Source organism: Schistocerca gregaria, chromosome X (assembly GCF_023897955.1).
Source record: "Schistocerca gregaria isolate iqSchGreg1 chromosome X, iqSchGreg1.2, whole genome shotgun sequence".
Classification (NCBI taxonomy): Eukaryota; Metazoa; Arthropoda; class Insecta; order Orthoptera; family Acrididae; genus Schistocerca; species Schistocerca gregaria.
Window position 1 is genome coordinate 797,829,072 of NC_064931.1, and position 16,481 is coordinate 797,845,552.

Genomic DNA, 16,481 nt, shown 5'->3' on the forward strand with positions numbered 1-16,481 from the left:
AGCAATTCATAGGCATCTTGCTATGTCTGTTAACATTAGTTTCGATCAACAGGCAACTATTACGGAAATGTTTCGTGAATTCAAATGGAAATGCCTGGAGGGAACAAGACATTTTTTTCGCGAAACACTATTGAGAAGTTTTACAGAATCGATATTTGCGGCAGACTGTATGACGATTCTAATGCCAGCAATCTACATGTGTAAGGACCGCGAAGACAAGAGAAATTAGGGCTCGTACAGAAACACATAGGTAGCCTTTTCTGACTCCCACCATTTTCTAGTGGAACAGGGCATAGAATGGTACCGGGTACCCTTCTCCATTCACCGTATTGTGGCTTGCGGAGAATATATGTAGATGTAGATCTGGAGAACATATTAGCCAGGCAAAAGTCGAACACCCTCTCCATCGAGGTAGGTCAGGACACGGGGGCTTGCGTTATCTTGTTGAAAGATGACTTCTCGGAGATCCCGAAGATACGACACATCCACTGGGCTTAACACGTCAGCAATGTAGCGGCTGATGTGTAAATTATCGGCTACGCGAACCATTGTTTTTATATACCCTATGACACCCCACACCCTCACGTCTTACGATGATGACGACCACTACTCGTCGGTGTTCATTCTCCTCAGAGTCGCTACGCACTTATACATCCCAAGTGATACTGTACACAGAAAAGTGACTCGTTTGAAAAAGGCGAAGTGGTGCCATGTCTGTGTCCAGTGGTGTCGTTAAGCACACCGTCCTTGATCCTCTCTCTTCTGACGCGTCACATCAATGATCTCAGAACTGACAGCCCGTGGTGCCTCAGAAGCCGTAAATAGAAATATTAAAAAAGGTAGGAAGATTTTTCTGTTTAGCAAAAGTGACAAAAAGCAGATTACAGAGTACCTGACGGCTCAACACAAAAGTTTTGTCTCAAGTGCAGATAGTGTTGAGGATCAGTGGACAAAGTTCAAAACCATGGTACAATATGCGTTAGATGAGTATGTGCCAAGCAAGATCGTAAGAGATGGAAAAGAGCCACCGTGGTACAACAACCGAGTTAGAAAACTGCTGCGGAAGCAAAGGGAACTTCACAGCAAACATAAACATAGCCAAAGCCTTGCAGACAAACAAAAATTACGCGAAGCGAAATGTAGTGTGAGGAGGGCTATGCGAGAGGCTTTCAATGAATTCGAAAGTAACGTTCTATGTACTGACTTGGCAGAAAATCCTAAGAAATTTTGGTCCTATGTCAAAGCGGTAGGTGGATCAAAACAAAATGTCCAGACACTCTGTGACCAAAATGGTACTGAAACAGAGGATGACAGACTAAAGGCCGAATTACTAAATGTCTTCTTCCAAAGCTGTTTCACAGAGGAAGACTGCACTGTGCTTCCTTCTCTAGATTGTCGCACAGTTGACAAAATGGTAGATATCGAAGTAGACGACAGAGGGATAGAGAAACAATTAAAATCGCTCAAAAGAGGAAAGGCCGCTGGTCCTGATGGGATACCAGTTCGATTTTACACAGAGTACGCGAAGGAACTTGCCCCCCTTCTTGCAGCGGTGTACCGTAGGTCTCTAGAAGAGCGAAGCGTTCCAAAGGATTGGAAAAGGGCACAGGTCATCCCCGTTCTCAAGAAGGGACGTCGAACAGATGTGCAGAACTATAGACCTATATCTCTAACGTCGATCAGTTGTAGAATTTTGGAACACGTATTATATTCGAGTATAATGTCTTTTCTGGAGACTAGAAATCTACTCTGTAGGAATCAGCATGGGTTTCGAAAAAGACGATCGTGTGAAACCCAGCTCGCGCTATTCGTCCACGAGACTCAGAGGGCCTTAGACACGGGTTCACAGGTAGATGCCGTGTTTCTTGACTTCCGCAAGGCGTTTGACACAGTTCCCCATAGTCGTTTAATGAACAAAGTAAGAGCATACGGACTATCAGATCAATTGTGTGATTGGATTGAGGAGTTCCTAGATAACAGAACGCAGCACGTCATTCTCAATGGAGAGAAGTCTTCCGAAGTAAGAGTGATTTCAGGTGTGCCGCAGGGGAGTGTCATAGGACCGTTGCTATTCACAATATACATAAATGACCTGGTGGATGACATCGGAAGTTCACTGAGGCTTTTTGCAGATGATGCTGTGGTGTATCGAGAGGTTGCAACAATGGAAAATTGTACTGAAATGCAGGAGGATCTGCAGCGAATTGACGCATGGTGCACGGAATGGCAATTGAATCTCAATGTAGCGAAGTGTAATGTGATGCGAATACATAGAAAGATAGGTCCCTTATCATTTAGCTACAAAATAGCAGGTCAGCAACTGGAAGCAGTTAATTCCATAAATTATCTGGGAGTACGCATTAGGAGTGATTTAAAATGGAATGATCATATAAAGTTGATCGTCGGTAAAGCAGATGCCAGACTGAGATTCATTGGAAGAATCCTAAGGAAATGCAATCCGACAACGAAGGAAGTAGGTTACAGTACGCTTGTTCGCCCAATGCTTGAATACTGCTCAGCAGTGTGGGATCCGCACCAGGTAGGGTTGATAGAAGAGAGAGAGAAGATCCAACGGAGAGCAGCGCGCTTCGTTACAGGATCATTTAGTAATTGCGAAAGCGTTACGGAGATGATAGATAAACTCCAGTGGAAGACTCTGCAGGAGAGACGCTCAGTAGCTCGGTACGGGCTTTTGTTGAAGTTTCGAGAACATACCTTCACCGAAGAGTCAAGCAGTATATTGCTCCCTCCTACGTATATCTCGCGAAGAGACCATGAGGATAAAATCAGAGAGATTAGAGCCCACACAGAAGCATACCGACAATCCTTCTTTCCACGTACAATACGAGACTGGAATAGAAGGGAGAACCGATAGAGGTACTCAGGGTACCCTCTGCCACACACCGTCAGGTGGCTTGCGGAGTACGGATGTAGATGTAGATGTAGAAGTCGTCGTGCTGCCCGTGTGGATACATGTCTTTCTGCAAACAAGCCTACTTCTGACGCAAGGTTCGTGGTGCAGCTGTACAATGCAGTGCGGCAGAGCAAATAATACACTATCTAATCATATTAATTTCACCACCTGTCTAAAGCCTTTTTGCCGGGTGAACCGCAGCGGGACGATCAGGGAGAGAGTCAGTGGGGGATGTGGAGCCAAGCCGAATCCAGTGCCGTGCTCAGCTGCGACAGGTGTCTCGGCCAAGGGTCCATGGCAGGAACGGGTCCGATCGAGGTGGTCCCACAGATTCTCGATTGTGTTTAAATCCCTAGAGTTTGCTGGCCAGGGGTGTAGGGTGAACTCATCCTACTGCTCTTCGAACCACGCACGTACACTGGGTACTGTGTGACACATTGCTTTGGTAGGTGCCAGCGTGCTGACGAAAAAGCAAACTGCAAATGGGTGTGGACATGGTACCCAAGGATAGCTGATACACTTTTTTTTTATCCATTGTGCCTCGAGAATGACGAAATCATAAAGCTGCGTCCTCAGACCTGAACCCTTTCGACGATAGTTGCAAGGTGTTCACTTTCCGACATTTCACGCCGGTAGCGCATAAAAGGTGATTCATCCGAAAAGGCCACCTGTCACTATTCGGTGGACGTGAAGTATCGGTACTGGGGTGAAAATTCCAGCCTTCGTCGTTGATAAACAGCAGTCAACGTGAGTGCAAGAACCAGTTACCTGCTGCTGTGTACCATACGCAGCAAGGTTCGCTGAACGGTCGTTGACGAGACGCTGCGAATAGCCTCTTGGTTAGTTTGGGCAGTCAACTGTTCAGTAGTTGCACGTATGTTCACCCGTACACATCTCCAATGCCGTCGTTCATTCTTGTCAACTATGGCCCCCTGAGCACCGTCGTTGCCTCGGTGCCGGTTTTGGATAGTGCCATTCTACCATACACGGTATACTTTAACCACGTGTGGAACGCCAAGACTATACAAACTTAACCGTTTCGGAAATAATTCCGCCCTTGGCATGAAAGCTATTAGTCATACCCTATTGGTCATCAGATAAATCGCTCCCTTTCCTCAATAAAACAACGACTGCACAGAATGAGATTTTCACTCTGCAGCGGAGTGTGCGCTGATATGAAACTTCCTGGCAGATTAAAACTGTGTGCCGGACCGAGACTCGAACTCGGGACCTTTGCCTTTTGCGGGCAAGTGCTCTACCAACTGAGCTACCCAAGCACGACTCACGTTTCATTCTCACAGCTTTAGTTCTGCCAGCCAGTGTAGGGACGACTGCACAGTTTCTCGCATCCCCCCCCCCCCCACCCCCATTCTATGTACTCTCAACTGCTCGTGCTGCCACCTGCCATATGTGAGTAGTTGCACGTTCATGTTGAACAAAACCTTGGTTACATTAATGTGACTGGACCATGTATGTCTTACCTCTGTAGACCTAATCTCACGGTGCAGCGGAGATTCCGCAAGGTTTCGATTACAGCCCTCCGGAACCTTCGATTCAGTATTCCATAACAGTCAAGGGCTCCAGACCAAGGCGAGAAGCAATATTGCGGAATGGTAAACCACAGTCTCGATAGGCCGAGATCCTGCCCCTATTGAATTTATATACGTGCTGGTAGACTTTCCTACTTCTTACACGAGGCGTAACACGATCTTCTCACAAACAAAAGAAATACGAATACGATTTCTGATTGAAAAACCCGTTGCCTTATCTTTATTAAATACAGGACGTATGCGGTGTTACCTTCACCTGCTTTGTTCTGACGCCTTGAAGCGCAGATCATTTGCATATAAAAGCATGTAGTACACTTCGTGTGAGTTCTACGTTTGTTGCATGCTGGATTCATACTGAAACAATTTTAATAGCCATCATTACAGATAAAGTGTGCACAATCCATGTGAAACGTCCCCTTAGAAAAATGTATGGATTACTGTGCTGGTAAACCCCTTCCGTTATTTGATTTTCAAGCAGCTGAGAAAAACTGAACGTACTCAGACATTTCTCTCTTTACTTATTCTGATCATCCTAAACTGACACACAATATTTTTAGCGCAACGCAATTTGACTTTCAATAATCCCTACAAAATAATGGCCCTGACTATCAATAACCTATACCTTTCATGAATCACTTACCTCACAAATATCTTCGTTACTCGAACTACTGCAATACAGCGAGCGCCAATGCTGCCAGCTAAGTTAAAGATTCTAACTACTGAAGGCACTAACTACTGATAAGCATAGCTAGCAAATGAAAGATTTTGATATAGAACAAACAATGTATTTACCTTAATAGCGTTCAAAAGTCATTTTATATATATTCATGACATCCAGTCTTGCAAAATTTACTGTCTCTGATGGACACACGTCCAGATCATCCGCTCTCAAAACTCCGCCATCTCTCTTCCCACATCCACCACTGCTGGCGGCTCACCTCCAACTGCGCAACGCTACGCGCTGTTAACAGCCAACTGCCCAACACTACAATAGCAAATTCCCATTAATGCAGACCAGCCACAGACTGCACACAGCACAGTCAGTGATTTTCATATAGAGCCCTACATGGCGTTACCAACGTAAAAACCTAAACAGCCTACTTACATATAAACAGCCTATTTACACATGTTATGAAAGGCGTTCAGTAAGTAAGCCAACATCTTTTTCTCGGCCAGTTTCGGTTGAAAAAAATTCGGAGCTTCTTGTGGGGCATCGCGGAATATTCCCCCTTCAATCCCCGTTGTTCCATGAAGTTCCGATAGGTGGTGACGCTATACGCAGCCTTCAAATGGCATCTATAACGGAGATGCGTTCCAAGCAAAGAGCTGACACTGAGTTTCTTTTAGTGGAAAAACAGAGCATTTCAAATATTCAGTGGTATCTGCCGAATGTCTACGGGGACCTGCCAGTTAATAAAACCTCAATGAGTCGTGGGCGAGGCGTCTGTCAGCGCAACCAGTCCGACCTCCCGGTGGCTGGCCTGCCGCACACAGTGGTGATTCCTGCAATGCTGAAACGTGCGGCCACTCTCATTTGAGGTGATCGACGGATCACTATCAAATACCTTGCTGCACAACTGGATGTCTCGATTGGTAGTACTGAAACGCTCACCCACGAGTTGGGGTACTCAAAGGTGTGTGCCTGCTCGGTTCCTCATAATCTAACAGAAGACCATCTGTGCTGAATTGCCTGCGCTTTACAAGGCTGATGGTGGCAATGAAACGAGGATTCGTCACTCAGAACAGGAAACAAAACGGTAATTTATGGAGTGGAGCCACATACCTCTCATCCGAAGAAACCGTTCAAAGCCGCCCCCTCAGCCGATAGAGTCATGGCTACAGTCCTCTGGGACTCGAAGGGGTTATTCTGTTTGATGTCCTCCCTCATGGTGCAACTATCAACTCTAAAGTGTACTGTGCTACCTGCAGTAACCGAAGAGACGGCTTCCGCGTGTTCGTCGTCACAAAAATCAAACGAACTTCTCCGTCACAACGCAGGGCTTCGCACATGTCCGCGCACCCGAGATAGGGTCATGAAACTGGACGGTTCTTGTCCGCAGCTCGTGGTCTCGCAATCGCGTTCTCGCTCCCCGAGCACGGGGTTCCGGGTTCGATTCTCGGCGGGGTCAAGGATTTTCACGTGCCTCGAGATGACAGGGTGTTTGTGTTGTCCCCATCTTTTCATCATCATTCATGAATGTGGCAAGTTTAGACTGAGCAAAGGTTGGGAATTTGTACGGGCGCTGATAACCGTGCGGTTGAGCGCCCCACAAACCAAACATTATCATCATCATCATGATCATGGACTGTTTTTCCTCATCTGCCCTACGGTCCCGGGTCTCGCACCTTCCGACTTCCATCTGTTTGACGCAATGAAGGATGCTCTACGTGGGAAGCAGTACGTGGATAATGGGGAGGTTATTGATGTAGTACGACGTCGGCCAGTGGAGTGCTACCACGTGGGCATTTATGTTCCCCCAATAAGATGGCGTAAGTCCTTCGCATTCAACAGCGATTACATTGAAAGCCGCACGGGATTAGCCGAGCGGTCTATGGCGCTGCAGTAATGGACTGTTTTTGCTGGTCCTGGTGGAGGTTCGAGTCCTCCCTCGGGCATGGGTTTGTGTGTTTGTCCTTAGGCTACTTTAGGTTCAGTAGTGTGTAAGCTTAGGACTGATGACCTTAGCAGTTAAGTCCCATAAGATTTCACACACATTTGAACATTTCTTTTACATTGAAAAATGTTTTTTTAGCCAAAGGATTGGGAAATAATATGGTGTACTGAAACCCTGTATAAAACCAAACTGCTTTCAAAAAATTGTATTGCGTTACTTATTGAACGCCATTCGTACATTATGAATAGGACAAAGCTCGACAAGACACATTATCTATATTACTAATAATGATTTTACCAGTGTTTTACTAAATGCTCCATACGAGTCAGGTGTGCTGTTGCACGTTGGTAGTGGAATTCCTGTGCCCAGAGGCTTGTTGTAAATCCAACAATGACAAAAACATGGCTTGTCTAATCTGTAAAGTAGGATGGATGGTTATCTGTGGCGTCTGTGCCGTAAAAGCAGAATGCTGATGCACACACAAGTGTTTTGGAGCACACCGTTCACCGTACATTGTTGGACATGAAGCTCTGCAGCAGACCACCCCTACGTGTGCACATTTTGATCCAACGACAGCGATTGCAGTGGCCACGGGAAAATCGGGGTTCGACCGTCGAACAGCGCGAACTTCGGCTCTTCGAAGGAATCACATTTTTGTTGCACTAGGTAGATGGTCGTCTCCACATACGCCGTCATCGAGGTGAACGACGGCTCGAAGCGTGCAGCGCGCCACAGATGTAGGCTGGTGGAAGCAGTAGTATACAATAGCAGATATTCTGGTGCGCTTGCATGAGACTTGTGGTAGTAATCGAAGACACGCTGACAGCTACGAACCACCTCTACCCCTTCATGCTTGAAGTCGTCCCCAACAGCGGTTTCAGAGTATAATTATCCAATTATCCGTGTCTTGGAGCCACAACCGTGCTACAGCGGTTTGAGGAGCATTGTAGTGAGCTCAAGTTGATGTCTTGGTGACCAGATTCACCCGATGTAAATCCTATGCAACCCATCTGGGTCGCTATCGGGTGCCATCACCACATCCGCAAATTAGCGGCCTGTTATTTACGCGAATTACATGACCTGTGCGTAGACAAACCTTGTAAGATAGCCTATGGTGGCGGTAGTTCTCCGTCTGTCAAACGACTAAAAGGTCATAGCCACCACACCCAAAATGTGCCATGTTTATCAATAGTGCAAGGAAATCTGACATTCATTAAACAGTGGCCCCTGTGTGGATCACCTAATGAATTGACTAGCTTGGCATAAAATTAATTTAATTCCTTCTAATCTACAACAAAATCAATGACATTGTAGGAAATGAGAATGGGTGTCGTTGAAAAACTAATAACAAGGACCAATGGTATCATATAGTTTTGGCTTATCTGCGTAAAAATAGTTTGGACAAAAAGAGAAGAGAAGCTTTCGAAATGTGGTGCTACAGAAGAATGCTGAAGATTAGATGGGTAGATGACATAACTAATGAGGAGGTATTGAACAGAATTGGGGAGAAGAGGAGTTTGTGGCACAACTTGACAAGAAGAAGGGACCCGTTGGTAGGACATGTTCTGATGCATCAAGGGATCACAAATTTAGCATTGGAAGGCAGCGTGGAGGGTAAAAATCGCAGAGGGAGACCAAGAGATGAATACACTAAGCAGATTCAGAAGGATGTACGTTGCAGTAAGTACTGAGAGATGAAGAAGCTTGCACAGGATAGAGTAGCATGGAGAGCTGCATCAAACCAGTCTCAGGACTGAAGACCACAACAACAACAACATATTATCATAAAGAGATTTATTAACTAATATCAAGGTCAAGAGAGAACAAACATATAAACAAAAACTTCAACGGTATAACATTTCATTAACATGAACTCAGGTTGGTTGGCAATACACATGGGGACCCTAACTGGAATTTACATGTAGGTGAGACTGACTACTGTGAGTGGAAGGATGCCAGTCTAGGCAACCACACTCTGCTGTATCGTTCCACTGAGTAGTCTCTCGCGCCAGAAAATAATTAAGCATGCAATGGACACTGGGAGTAACTACTGCGAGTACAAGGCTGCAATGAAAAAAGATGGCCGTAAAAACGATTGATAGGCTTCTGAATTTACCGAAGCTGCGCTATGTTACCGACACAGCCGGTGAAAGACTAGATGCTGTTGCCTGCGTGCAGGTGCTGCCAAAGGTGCTCGGTTCTGTGGCGCGTCGTGCTGCGGGAAATGACCCCAAGTCCATCGATGATTGTCTGACGCCCACGAAAACATAAAGTTTCGCTGTGGGTGTCGGGACGTGTTTACAACTAACTGCTATCTCCATAGAAACGGAAGGGCTCTAGCGACTGTACTCGACGGCGGTCGAAAAGCAAGTCCTCTCCTCTTCCGTTGGTCACAACCTTCCGAAAAACAGCCATTCCATCCCGATGTTCTTGAATAAACCTATCATGGCCCAGCAGTGCTTACAGTGCCAATCATGCTTTCTAGCAAGGAGACCCGATCTTCCTCAACCAATCACTGCAGTACAGTACACATTCTGTTCTCTGAAGAAAAAAAAAAGGCACACAATGCCTGGAGGTACTGCAGCCTAACCTCTAACATTCATGGTGGTATCTGACTGTTCTATATCGTGTCTCCCTACCACTTTCGCGCAACGACGCTCTGAGCGTGATTTTTAGGGAATTGACTAGTTTGAACCTGGGACCTGTTGCTGGTAAGAAGACGCCAGACCACATATGACATGTAGAATTCAGAAGAGTTCAGTGAGACTAGCGATGTTATAACCAAATACTTAGTGATCTCAGCGTCAGCTCCACTGCACTCCCTGTAAAAAAATCTTAATACTAACTAAATTTAGTGGAAGGGGTTCAAGGCTTTCCTATTTTTAGTTAGCTGGTAAAATAAAGTCGAAAAAGCAGTTAAGTTTACTATTGGGAATTTTATTCTACTCACAAAACATTGTTTATAAATTGCACTATTCATAAAAGGAAGTGTTTTAATACAGGATGGTAAAAACCAACTGCGTTCAACAAAAATGTGAACGAATATTCCCTGAATGGGTTTCCAAGTTCTACAATGGATCGAAGGATGACCTATGCCATATCACATCTAAAATCTAGGTTTAAATTAAGTTTCACAAAAGAGCAAAGTATCAAAATGGTCTACAGTGACCCTCAATTATCTTTAATTACTTATCTAACTTGTCGTAAATTACAGTGGCTGATGTGGCTTCTCAATAACTATATAACAGAAAAATCATCGCGTTTCATATTTTTACATCAAGTGGCAAATGTGAACACCATGAGCTTTAATTGACGATCGACACTAATATTAAGCAAAAAGGGGGTGTAACAGATGAGACTTCTGCAGTTCTGAGTGAAGCTTTATGCGCTGTTATGCGGCATCGCGTGTGTTCATTACCTTGTTGGTGTTCGTCAGGGGGCCGCGGGCAGCGCAGCAGCCATCCAGCTCGCCGTCTCGGAACTAACTCTTCTCCTAACTTCTCCTTACTACCATTTACCGAAGTTGGTTTAAAAAAATCTATCTGGCTGTGTTTTCATCTGACCATTCAGGGTCTCAGTGTTAACCTTAAGCTCCGCCGACAAAAATTCTGTCTATCCAATGAGAAACGTTATACTATTCGTGGTGAGGAAATGTTTTTAAAGTTTGCAATGTAACAGAGACGCGAAAAAGTCTCACGCTAAAACTTGCAGCTGGTGTGGTCCTTTTAGCGTTATCGTAAAATCTATACTGTTTTTCTGGAGGGCTCTAGCTTTTAACATGGGCTGGGGGGTGGTCCTTGACGTAACAGGGACGCGAAAAAGTCTCACGCTATAACTTGCGGGTGGTGTGGCCCATTTTGTGTTATGTTAAGATCTATACTGTTTTTCTGGAGGCCCCTAGCTTTCAACATGGTCTGGGGGGTGGCCCTTGACGTAACAAAGACGCGAAAAAGTCTCACGCTAAAACTTGCAGCTGGCGTTGTCCTAGAGGTTAACTGGCGACGTGAGTGTCCAGTCCGTCCCTTATCGTAGGGCCTTCTAGCTTAACATGGTTCTGCTCTCGGCTTCTGTTCTCGTTTCTCCCCTCGGAACTGCGTCTGTCTCACGCTGGGAAGGTATGACATGCATTTAGGCATTCTTGTGTTAGTCTGTGGTATTCCATTTGCTTACTCGTTACTCGTATTACTTTGGTTAATTTAATGTCACGATTTATTCGGAGATATGTGACATTCTACTGGATTTGCTTATCATGTCACGGTTTTTATGGAAGGTGTTGGATTTGCCTGACACCTTACAAACCCCCGGCGAATTTCACAAGATGAGGAGTTATTCGTAATGAAAACAAGTTCCGTATAGTCCATAAAACGATTTAGTTGGCACCGTTTTGGTGAAGCGCGGCGGCATCTAAGAAACGCGACATCCGGAGAAATTCATCGTCCCGTCTCACAAGGTACCCTGTTCTTGTACTAAAAACATTAGGCGGCCGCTAGCCCGACGCAGCTTTACCTGAACCCCAAACTACGGCCACTCTCCACTCGGTAATAAGGGATGCCCGGTTGCCGGGGAAATGTTATTTCGAATTCAGCCACGGCATTCCCACCCTCTTGCTTCGGACGCTAGCGGAAGAAGCCTGACCGTGAGAATGGTGGCCCATAAACCATTGCCCTGCAGGGCCCACAGCCAGTTTCGGTTACTACAAAAGGGAGGTTAGCAGTGATAAGGTTCCGCGAATTTGCTTGCTGCTCGGGGAAAGTTCCAAAGCTCCGACTAGTGCAATGGTCACCTCCATCGTCCAAAAATGTATCTCTATAGCCGAGTTTAATTCCACTACAGCTACTCAAGTCATGCAAGTACTGTGAGATCAATCAGTGGTTTTCCCTAACCCTAATAGTTCACAGATTAATATCAATTACGGAAAATTTAGATACAAAAAAGGCGAATGAAACTGCATTATAATCATCGAAACAAAATGAACGGGGAAGTACCTGATGGGTATTACCACGGCAGTGGGCTGCCCGGAAGGAACCGCCATCTTTCAACCTCCACAAGCCTGCCAACAAACCTCAGATCTCTGATACACAGAATCTGCGATGTATTACGTTCCAAACACGGACAAAAAAGTTATTAAGCAGGTGGTCAAAATGTTTTGACTCATCAGTGTAGTTTTTAAATATAACGCTATTTAATTGTGTAATGTAGCTGTAATTAAAACAACTGTACACAGATGAGTTTATACTGAATTTCTATCAATTTAAGTTAGGAATCTAGAAATGTTGAATATTTTAGGGATGACTGCATTAAATTACACGTAATTGGCTGTGTTCATATGGACTCCCCGGTGCAGAATGTTCACGGAAGTGAGGTGCCCATTTTCCTGAACGCACCTTCTAGAAGACCTGAGGCCGAGGTGTGAAGCTGCTCGTGTCACATTGCAGGAAGCTTCTTCAATGCATTGTCTGAAGTCATTTCGGCTAGATTGCAAACTGCGCAACACAATTAAAGGGTCAGTACATTCACACCTCGTAATTGTCTCCCTTTGCGACACAGGTGTTTGCAGTTTTGTTCAAAGGTTCCTTCATCTATCTTTTGTAATAGCGCAGAAGCATGGAGCCAAGCGATGTCAGCTATCACCCTCGGACTCATTGACGATTCAAACAGCAAGACGTCGACACATGCGAAAGAACGACGGAGTTCTGAAGTTTATGTGATATGTAAGGTGCGTTAACGATGTCACATTGGCACCAAATTTCACCAGAATTCTTCTCAATGCCACTTGTCAAATGATAAGAAGGCCGTCACACGCCCTCTTACCCAAATTTCACACTTTCTTTTGACGCCTCTGTGAGAGAGGTCAGAACCGCAATGCCCAGCGTTAAAATTACGCGGCTTTCTTATGGATGGGCGAGGAAAATATTTCAGACACGCCGACGCTCAGAACAGACATGAAAATGACTCCGAAGGTGGCGTAAAGAGCGTCAATGAAAATACTGATTCTCTGGGGCTGTTGACTCCCACACATTTCGCGGTCGAAAACGACAGTTCGCAGTGTGATGTATAACAGGACGACGTTCTTGACTACCTTTGGCAATGCTGACAATCCCCGGACGATTCAGTCCATCTCTAACAAAGTAGTGGGCCTGCAACCCCACTGTATGTGATCGCCCCTGTTTGGAGTGTAGCGCAACAGCAGTTTTTGCTGTGGTGGATAGGGTGGGACGACTCGCGACCGGTCAAAGCCATTCGAGGAAGTTTGGACGTGATCCAAAGCAGCCAAGTGTGTTTATGTTTTTCTGCTCTCCTGTTTCCCTATCCTCACGTGGCGTAAGAGGTGAGAGGTGGCATTGACACATGCTTTAATAAAATGGCCAACGTTCCCTCTAAGACCCTGCAGTTTGGCAACACAATCGGTGCCACGTGCGTACATTTGTTGAATACTGAAATATGTTCCTGCATAGACAGCCATTCACTGATTCCTAGGTGCTGATCTGACACAGGTCCCTTTTGACACTTCTTAGATTTAGCTTTCTGTCAGCAGGTGCTATTTCAACAGTGTAGCGCCACTCAGCTGAGCATTGTCAAAATGATTGCTTGACACATTGGCGCTTAGGAATCTGTGAATGGCTGTCTCTGTATCGGAACATTTTTAAAGTACCCAACGAAGGTTCGTGGGTGGAATTGAAAGTGTTGCCAAAATGCGGGATATTAGAGGGACCTCTTGCTACCTTATTCATACATGTATCAATCTCACCCCCCTCCATCTCTATCACCCTACATGAGAGCGTGATACTGGAGGCCTTTAAAAGCATAAACATTTTATTTTTCTATCTCGGATCAAGTTCAAATTTCGTCAAATGGTTTTGAAAGGCCCCTAGTGGCTTTACTATGTGCACAAGAGCATAAACTGCAGTCACACTACACTCCAAAAGTTGACCCATACGTAGTTAGGGCTGGTCATCAGTGTCAGAGGTTGTCAAGAACGTCGTCCTGTTGGTCATCGCACTGAGAGCTGTTCGTTTTTGACCGCGAAATGTGTGGGAGTCAATGCCCCAAAAGAAGGGGTGGTTTCATCGACACCTTCTATGTCGATTCTGAGGTGTGTCTGAAATTTTTTGCTACTCCACCCGTAACAAAACCACACGATGTCAACTCTATGCGTCACGGTTCTGCACTCCATTGCAGAGGCTAAAACGAATGTGGGTAAGAGCGGGTGTGACGACCTTCCAATCCTGTGACACGGGCAGAATTGGAGTGACATACTTCTGAGCTCTGGCCTTTTTTCCGCACATTTCGACACCTTGCTGTTTGAAACGTCGACGAGACAGAGAGTGACGTCGCAGGCTGCCACGCTTTTTCATCATTACAGAGGAAGTTTGTAGGCACCTTTGAGCCATATTTCAAACTCCAGTGTGGCAAAGGAAGATAATTATGTGGTTTCTAACAATTAACCTGCTAATTGAGTTTCGAATAATTGACCCACTAATTGTGTTGCGCAGCGTGAACGCATCCTTACACTGCCGTATCCAAGGCAGGTTGAGATGCACAGACAAACGAGGGTTCAAACTTCCTGGCAGATTAAAACTGTGTGCCGCACCGAGACTCGAACTCGGGATCTTTGCCTCTCGCAGGCAAGTGCTCTGCCAACTGAGCTACCCAAACACGACTCACGCCCCGTCCTCACAGCTTTACTTCTGCAAGTACCTCGTCTCCTACATTCCAAACTTTACAGAAGCTCTCCTGCGAACCTTGCAGAACTATCACTCCTGAAACAAAGGTTGTTAGAGCACTTGCCCGCGAAAGGCAAAGGTCCCTAGTTCGAGTCTCGATCTGGCACACAGTTTTAATCTGCCAGGAAGTTTCATATCAGCGCACACTCCGCTGCAGAGTGAAAATCTCATTCTGGAAACATCCCCAAGGCTGTGGCTAAGCCATGTTTCTGCAATATCCTTTCTTTCGGGAGTGCTGGTTCTGCATGGTTCGCAGGAGAGCTTCTGTAAAGTTTGAAAGGTAGGAGACGAGACGAGATACTGGCAGACGTGAAGTTGTGAGGACGGGGCGTGAGTCGTGCTTGGATAGCTCAGTTGGCAGAGCACTTGCCTACGAGAGGCAAAGGTCCCGAGTTCGAGTCTCGGTCCGGCACACAGTTGTAATCTGCCAGGAAGTTTCATATCAGCGCACACTCCGCTGCACAGTGAAAATCTCATTCTGGAAATGAGGGTTGGTCTGCCACAGACATTAATGAGGAATAAACATGGCATACACATGCGGCGAGTACTTCGGCGTGTTGCTGACGCTTGAGTATCGCCGACACGATGACAATGAACAGGACACGATTTATGTGCTGTTCGAGGAGCTCCATCAGCCATTACGTTCTTACGTTACTAGTAGATTTCTTTTTGTCATCATATCTAAGGAATTGTTTTTATTCACCTAATCCGCAAAATCAGATGACTTCAAAGAGCGCATTGTAGAAGTTTGTGACTCCATGGCACCAGCGACTTTACATCTCGACCGTACGTCCTTTAGAAAGCGCATTGAGTTCTGCATCCAGGAAAATGAGCTCGTCACTTAAATCAACATTCCGCTGCCAGAACCTCCACATGCACACTGAAAACTGTGTAACGCATAATGCATTCGCTAACAGTTTGAACGTTTCTGTCTCCCGAATTAAAAGTGGGTAGTAATTTGATTTAAATTTAATTTTATACAGCTGATTTAAATACATCAACTACATGATAGAAAAAATGTTCTTTTTCAAAATCATAACTCACGGGTGTAACTTTCGGTAAAATAATTTAATAAACTATTGAGGAGGATTTCCGCGTTATACAACACACTCTTTTGTAATTTTATTTTCATCCAGACATATTCAGCATTTTTTGCTATCTTTGGTGGGTTCATTTCTTTATTTACTTTCTGTACAATTGTTGTTATATGTTAACCTCTTGTGAGGGTTATATGAACTTCTCGCACAAAATATTTATATTTTTAAAAGGAGCGATGATTAAGCGTCAGACGTTTTCCATTAGTTTGGATGCATTACAGAGTTGAAACACGTCATTAAATTAAGGAATTACATGTTGTTCATATACGATATGTCTAAAGGGCTTTATTTCACAATAAATTTGGAAATAAAGCGGATGTATACATTTGCATACATATCTCATATGAAGCTATTAGTTGTTTATGCTAGTAGCTTTAAATCTACTACACAGTCTTCAGCTTGTCATCTGAAAACAACAAATCGTATTTTATTTTTCTGTTTATTGTTCATTTACGACAGCAAATCACTATGAATCGGATTATTTAACATATTACTTAAGGTTTCTGGTGTTGTGTCTTTCACTTCTTTGTGTCGAGATAACAAGCTTATTTGTTTCGTTGTTGACGTTACATGTGTTTTTT

At 44.9% G+C, this 16,481-nt stretch overlaps 1 non-coding gene across 1 annotated transcript; it reads right to left on the reverse strand.

Annotated features, from left to right (window-relative positions):
• Positions 1 to 4,117: 4,117 nt before the first annotated feature.
• Trnal-caa (transfer RNA leucine (anticodon CAA)) lies at positions 4,118 to 4,192 on the reverse strand. Its single transcript has one exon. It is a non-coding gene; the product is annotated as a tRNA-Leu (tRNA).
• Between the last annotated feature and the right edge of the window lie 12,289 nt (positions 4,193 to 16,481).